This window comes from Cebus imitator, unplaced genomic scaffold, assembly GCF_001604975.1.
Source record: "Cebus imitator isolate Cc_AM_T3 unplaced genomic scaffold, Cebus_imitator-1.0 Scaffold265, whole genome shotgun sequence".
NCBI lineage: Eukaryota > Metazoa > Chordata > Mammalia > Primates > Cebidae > Cebus > Cebus imitator.
In genome coordinates, this window is record NW_016107580.1 from 1155429 (window position 1) to 1162979 (window position 7551).

Here is a 7551-nt window from a genome sequence, read left to right on the forward strand (position 1 = left end):
AATTGCCTGAACCCAGGTGGCGGAGGTTGCGGTGAGCCGAGATCGCGCCATTGCACTCCAGCCTGGGTAACAAGAGCGAAACTCCGTCTCAAAAAAAAAAAAATATGCTGAAGCAAAACTAGTTTTTGATACACTTTATTGGTACTAAATAGTAGAAGGTAGTAATATACCACTTTCTTCAATTATTTACTGTCAAATAATCCAGCAATAGACAATGAAAATTTTTCCTAGATGTTTAAATAATTCCATTCCTTTACTAAACAAGGGATGTTTTTTTTCTTACAGACAAGGTCTTACTTTATTGTCTAGGCTGCTCTAGAACTCCTGGGCTCAGGTGATCCTCCTACCTCAGCCTCCCAAAGTGCGGAGATTAGGGGCATAACCTACCACACCCAGCCAAGAAGGAATTTTAAAAGTTAACGCTTGGAAGGAAAAAATACTTGGTAAAGGAACAATAGACTGGTTAATCATCTGAAGTCTCAGGAAAGCTGAAAATTAATTCTATCGATGTAAAAGAACAAAGTAAATACAAAAACCAACTGTAAAAATTGCTTTTCAGAAAGTTTCAATATAATTTAACTCTTGGTCCCAATTTCCTCAGAATAATTCTCCCAGGCAAAGGCAGAAAATCCCTAAATCAACCTGGGAAAAAAACTGAAAAAACTGACCAAAATGAATACTAAGGAGCACCACACACTAAGAGAAGAGAATCACCTTAAAACACTTGAGCCAGAACAGAAGAAAACTGGATGAAAGCTGAGCTAGTTTAAGGTAACCAGAATTGCTTTTAAGCAACTATACCCCTCCCTGCCTTCAACCAATATTTCCCCTATGTGTCCAAATATTAGACACTGGAAAAAACTTAATTCCTAAAGACAGTAATTAATCCCCCAATAGTACAGTTAAAGAAATGTTGGTGAAGTTAAATAGCTTAGGTTCAAAAATCTACCTACCCCTTATCAGCTAGGCTACCTTAAGCTGTTTCCTCTTTAGTTAATGGGGGATAATTCCAGTTCTACTTAACAGGATTAACATGCGGAACAAATAAGACCGTATGTATACATGACAGCATACCCTGCAACTGTTTAATAACTGTTTCATATTTTCTCTGCATAACTGATTATAATCTCTAAGTTTTATGTTAACATTCTTCAGTCACTATTGGCATTTCTTTTTTCAACCAAGTTTCAAAACAAGGCACTAATCTTTGCTCAATTTAAACTCAAACCATGGAAACCTTGGCTGCTTTACTTGGATTTCAGGACTGGCAAAATTCCACTCCAGGTGGCTAAGCAATAATAAACAAGGGCTCACTGTTTCATCACATCCTCATTCCCTCTGTGAATAAGTTACCATTTAGTGGCTCATTTTGGACTTTTAAATACTACTGTATTTCCTTCCCCAGTTACAAACTTTTAAATCACTGAAATACTAAAACAAAGAACATTTTAAAACTAAATAAATTTCAATAAGTTTAAAGAATGTCACACCAAAGACAACAAAACGCAGTAGTAGGGTATAGAACTTCAAGATATTAAACCATGTTTCTCTATCCACCGGGCCAGTCCAACACAAGTTCTAGCACTGAAATAAGAAAAACAAATTCTGGATTTCTGAGAACTTCCCAGTATGTTCTGTAATATTTTAATAACAGACGTAATTCTGTTTACTGTCTATAGAGAGACCATATATATATGACCTCACTGTGTCACCCAGGCTGCAGTGCAGTGGCACAATCATAGCTCACTATCACCTCAAATTCCTAGGCTCAAGTGATCCTCCCACTTCAGTCTCTTGAGTAGTTGGGACTACAGGCACGTGCCACCACACCTGGCTAATATTTAAATTGTTTTACAGAGACAGGATCTCACTATGTCACCCAGGCTGGTCTTGAACTCCTGGGCTCAAATGATACTCTTACCTCAGCCTCCCAAACCACTAGGATTATAGGCATGAGCCACTGTGCCCAACCAGTGTCTATAATTTTTAACATTATATACAAACAAACAGGTCATCAAATATTTGTGTTCTATAGTTCTATTATAAGTATATATGAAATATATTCAGAAAATATTTGACATATTTATATTTACATACAATAAAACTATAGGACACAAATAAGCTACCCAACCAATAAACAGAACAGCAGCAAAAAATAAGCATCATACTGTAAAGTGCTGAGACTTTACACATCAATTTCTGTACAATTTAATTATTTTTTATTGAGATATAATTTACATACCATAAAATTCACCCTTTTAAAGTATACAATTCAGTGGTTTTCAATATATTCATAAGGCTTTATTTAATTCTAGAACATTTTCATCATCCCAAAAAGAAACCCAAGACCATTAGTAGTCACTCACCATTCCTATCTACCCCTCTCCCCAAGAAACTGCTAATCTAATTTGTATCTCTATTTATTTGCCTATTTTGGACATTTCATATAAATAGAATCATACCCTATATGGCTTTTGTGAATTTAATTAAATCTTATCTTTTATTATCATGTGGCTTTTCTTCCTTCCTTTCTTCCTAATTAGAGCATGATCAGGTACCACATGGTAACTATAGCTAATAACAATGTATTAAATACCTAAAAATTGCTAAGAGAGATTTTAAGTATTCACACCACAAATAAATGATAAGGATGTGAAGTAATGCACATTACCTAGTTTCACTTCACCATTCCATAATGTACACATATTTCAAAGCATCATGTTGTATGCCATAAATATATTTTTTGTGAATTGAAACAATAAATACAAAGAAGAGAAAAAAGCATGATCAGGACAATGTCATCATCTCTGCAAGGGAAATTCTTTAAAAACATGCACTGAGGTTGGGCACAACGGCTCATGCCTATAATCCCAACACTTTGGGATGCTGGGGCAGGCAGATCACCTGAGCTCAGGAGTTCGAGACTAGCCTGGCCAACACAGTGAAACTCCATCTCTACTAAAAATACAAAAATTAGCCCGGTGTGGTGGCACACGCCTGTAGTCCCAGCTACTCAGGAAGGAGGATGGCTTGCGCCTGGGAGGCAGAGGCTGCAGTAAGCCAAGATCATAGAGACTCCATTTCAAAAAAAAAACAGGGCGCAGTGGCTCACACCCGTAATCCCAGAACTTTGGGAGGCCAACTCGGGCAGATCACCTGAGGTCAGGAGTTTAAGACCAGCCTGGCCAACATGGTAAAACCCCATCTCTACAAAAAATGCAAAAATTAGCCAGGAGTGGTAGCACGCAACTATGATCCCAGCTACTGAGGAGGGTGGGGCAAGAGAATCACTTGAACCCAGGAGGCAGAGAATGCAGTGAGCCGAGATCATGCCACTGTACTCCAGCCTGGATAAGAGAGCAAGACCTGGTCTCAAAAACAACAACAACAACAACAAAAATCATGCATTGGCCAGGCATGGTGGCTCACATCTGTAATCCCAGTACTGTAGTAAGCCCAGGTGGGAGGATTGCTTGAGGGCAGGAGTGCAAGACCAGTCTGGGCAACGTAGTGAGACCCCGTCTCTATAAAAAAATGTTAAAACTTATCCAGGTGTGGTGGCACACAACTGTAGTCCTTACTACTCAAGAGGCTGAGGCAAGAGGACTACTTTAGCATAGAAGTTTAAGTTTGCAGTGAGCTATGATGTCATTACTGCACCCCAGCCTATGAGACAGAGCAAGACACTGTCTCAAAAAACATGTATGACACATGAAATACACACACACATATACATACGCATACAAACACATAAAGACCAGGAAATTGTATTGTGAGGCTGATATGGAATAACAGATACAGATACAAAGATTGCCACACAAATGAACACTGTAATTTTTAGAATCTTTGCTGCAAAATTCTTGAAAAATGTCTCTTGGCGTTTCTAAAAGGAATCCTGGCCAGGCCGGTGGTTCACGCTTGTAATCCTAGCACTTTGGGAGGCTGAGGCGGAAGGATCACCTGAGGTCAGGAGTTCGAGACCAGTCTGGTCAACAGGGTGAAACCCCATCTCTGCTAAAAATACAAAAAATAGCTGGGCGTGGTGGTGCATGCCTATCTGTAATCCCAGCTACTTGGGAGGCTGAGGTAGGAGAATTTCTTGAGCCCGGGAGGTCAAGGTTGCAGTGAGCCAAGATCACACCATTGCACTCCAGCCTGGACAACAAGAGCGATACTCCGTCTCAAAAAAAAAATCAACATTTTGGCCTTTTTCAAACTATTAAATTATTATTATAAATGTTAATTACTACACTTTACTATTGTAAAAAGGCACTAAACTATTTTTAAAATTATACATATAAATAGTAATAAAAATCTGAAGCCACAGAAAACCATGTATATAGTTGTGTATTTAGGTTTGATGCAAAAATTGAGTTTAAAAATTTTTTTTTTTTTTTTTTTGAGACAGAGTTTCGCTCTTGTTACCCAGGCTGGAGTGCAATGGCGCGATCTCGGCTCACCACAACCTCCACCTCCCGGGTTCAGGCAATTCTCCTGCCTCAGCCTCCTGAGTAGCTGGGATTACAGGCACGCGCCACCATGCCCAGCTAATTTTTTGTATTTTTAGTAGAGACGGGGTTTCACCATGTGGACCAGGATGGTCTCGATCTCTTGACCTCGTGATCCACCCGCCTCGGCCTCCCAAAGTGCTGGGATTACAGGCTTGAGCCACCGTGCCCGACTAAAAAATTTTTAATTTATATATCTTTTCGAGACAAGGTCTCACTATGTTGTTCAGGCTAGCCTTGAACTCTTGACTTCAAACAATCCCCCCACCTCAGCCTTCCAAAACGCTGGTATTACAGACGTAAGCCACTGTGCCCAGCTGCAAATATTTTACTTTTAATTAGAAAGTACTGTCATTATCATTTTTTGAAAGACATTACTGAAATATATTTGTTATGAAGAATGGTCTGAGCCAAAAATAATAAAAATTTTAAAATTAGAAGTATACAAAGAAATCTCATGCTTGGTGATATAAATAGGCATAAGGAGGAATTCACAAACTTTTGATATAAATAAACGATTACTTTCATCTAAACTAAATGTACATGATATGGAAAGATGACACTAATACATTATTCAATTTAAAAAATAGGTTGCTTATGCCCTATTGATCACATAAAAAGAAACTTTTTTTAAAAGTTGCAGAACTGTATGTGTAGTATGATCCTATTCATGTTGAAATAAAATACCATATATTGATTTGAGGGTGTGTGTACGCGTATGTGTATATTTGCATCTAATTTTTGAATCTACAAAGTCTCTAAATTATTAACAGTGGTTACTCCGGGAGAATCAAACTACAAAAAATTAAAGCAATGTTTACTTTTTATTTCACATATTTCTGTATTAATTGCCTACGTACTACCTTTTGTAACTTTTTCATCACCAATTTTAAAAATTATCTAAATGTACCATCTTTTCTTGCATTAAATTAAACACTTTAGTGAATTGAAATTCAACACTTTAGTGTGTCAATTTGTAATTATCCAACCCAAGGGGAAAACCGAACATGGCCCCAAACACTAATAGGTTATATTTGGCTTCCAAACACCTCATAGTTTTTGTTAAAGCACTTTACTCAGAATATATCCCAGAGGAAGCATCTAAGTGGTACCCTGAAAAGCCTGGGATGAGAGTTGGCTGTATAATATCTACATAATAAAGATAATAATCACTTTTAGTATTCACATATTACTCGACCACTCCCATGCTTTAACAGCCATTGCCCCAGGCTAGGCAATATGGCAAAGCCCTGTGTCTACAAAAAATACAAAAGTGAGCCAGATGTGGTGGTATACGTCTATAGTCCTAACAACTCAAGAGTCTGAGGTAGGAGGATCACCTGAGCCCAACGAGGACAGAGGCTACAGTGAACTGAGATCACGCCACTGTACTCCAGCCTGGGTGACAGGGTGAGACCCCCTCAAAAAAGAAAAAAAACCATTGTCAGTACATGTGGAACCAGACTTATTTTTTCTTCTCTAAAAAAAAAAACAAAAAACGGGATAAATGTGCAGAAATGTACAGGTTTGTTACATAGGTATATGTGTGACATGATGGTTTGCTGGACCTATTGATCCATCCTCTAAGTTCCCTCCCCTCACTCCCACCTCCAACAGGCCCTGATGTGTGTTGTTCCCCTCTCTGTGTCCATGTGTTCTCATTGTTCAACCCCCACTTATGAGTGGCAACATGTGGTGTTTGGTTTTCTGTTCCTGTGTAAGTTTGCTGAGGATGATGGCTTCCAGCTTCATCCATGTCCCTGCAAAGGACATGATCTCATTCTTTTTTTTACGGCAGCATAGTATTCCATGGTGTATATGTACCACATTTTCTTTATCAAGTCTATCATTGATGGGCATTTGGGTTGTTTCCATGTCTTTGCTATTGTAAATAGTGCTGCAATAAACATACAAGTGCATGTACCTTTCTAGCAAAATGATTTATATCCCTTTGGGTATATGCCCAGTGATGGGATTGCTGGGTCAAATGATATTTCTGGATCCTTGGGGAATCACCATACTGTCTTCCACAATGGTTGAACTAATCTACATTCCCACCAACAGTATAAAAACTTTCCTATTTCTCCATAGTCTCGCCAGCATCTATTGCCTCCTGGCTTTCTAATAATCACCATTCTGACTGACATGAGATGGTATCTCATTGTGGTTTTGATTTGTATTTCTCTGAAGATCAGTGATGTTGAGATTTTTTTCATATGTTTGCTGGCCATGTAAATGTCTCCTTTTGAGAAGTGTCTGTTCACATCCTTTGCCTACTTTTTGATGGGGTTGTTTTTTTCTTGTAAATCTGTTTAAGTTCCTTGTAAATTCTGGATACTAGACCAGATTTTTTTTTCCGCTCTGTTGCACAGGGTGGAGTGCAGTGGTGCAATTTCAGCTCACTGCAACCTCTGGCTTCCAGGATCAAGCAATTCTCTGTCTCAGCCTCCTGAGTAACTGGATTACAGGCACCTGCCACCATGCCTGGCTAATTTTAGTTTTGTTTTTTTTTTGAGATGGGGTCTCTCTGTCATCCAGGCTGCTGGAGTACACTGGCGTGATCTCAGCTCACTGCAACCTCCATCTCCCGGGTTCAAGCGATTCTCCTGCCTCAGCCTCCCGAGTAGCTGGGACTACAGGCCGCCCCACCACGCCTGGCTAATTTTTTCTTTTTTGTATTTTTAGTAGAGACAGGGTTTTGGCATGTTAGCCAGGATGGTCTCGATCTCCTGACCTCATGATCCGCCCACCTCCCAAAGTACTGGGATTACAGGCGTGAGCCACTGTGCCTGGCTAGACCTGATTTTTTTTTTTAAAGCATCCTGAGAGAGCACAGGTACAGGTTAACACAAAACACAGTTCTTAATTTCAAAAAATGAACCAAGTGCCGGGCGCGGTGGCTCAAGCCTGTAATCCCAGCACTTTGGGAGGCCGAGGCGGGTGGATCACGAGGTCAAGAGATCAAGACCATCCTGGTCAACATGGTGAAACCCCGTCACTACTAAAAATACAAAAAATTAGCTGGGCATGGTGGCGCGTGCCT

At 39.5% G+C, this 7551-nt stretch overlaps 1 protein-coding gene across 1 annotated transcript in view; it reads right to left on the minus strand.

Moving 5' to 3' along the window:
- Positions 1–7551, minus strand: part of SWAP70 (switching B cell complex subunit SWAP70) — a 90243-nt gene that overhangs the window by 53537 nt on the left and 29155 nt on the right. The gene's annotated exons all lie outside the window — the stretch shown is intronic.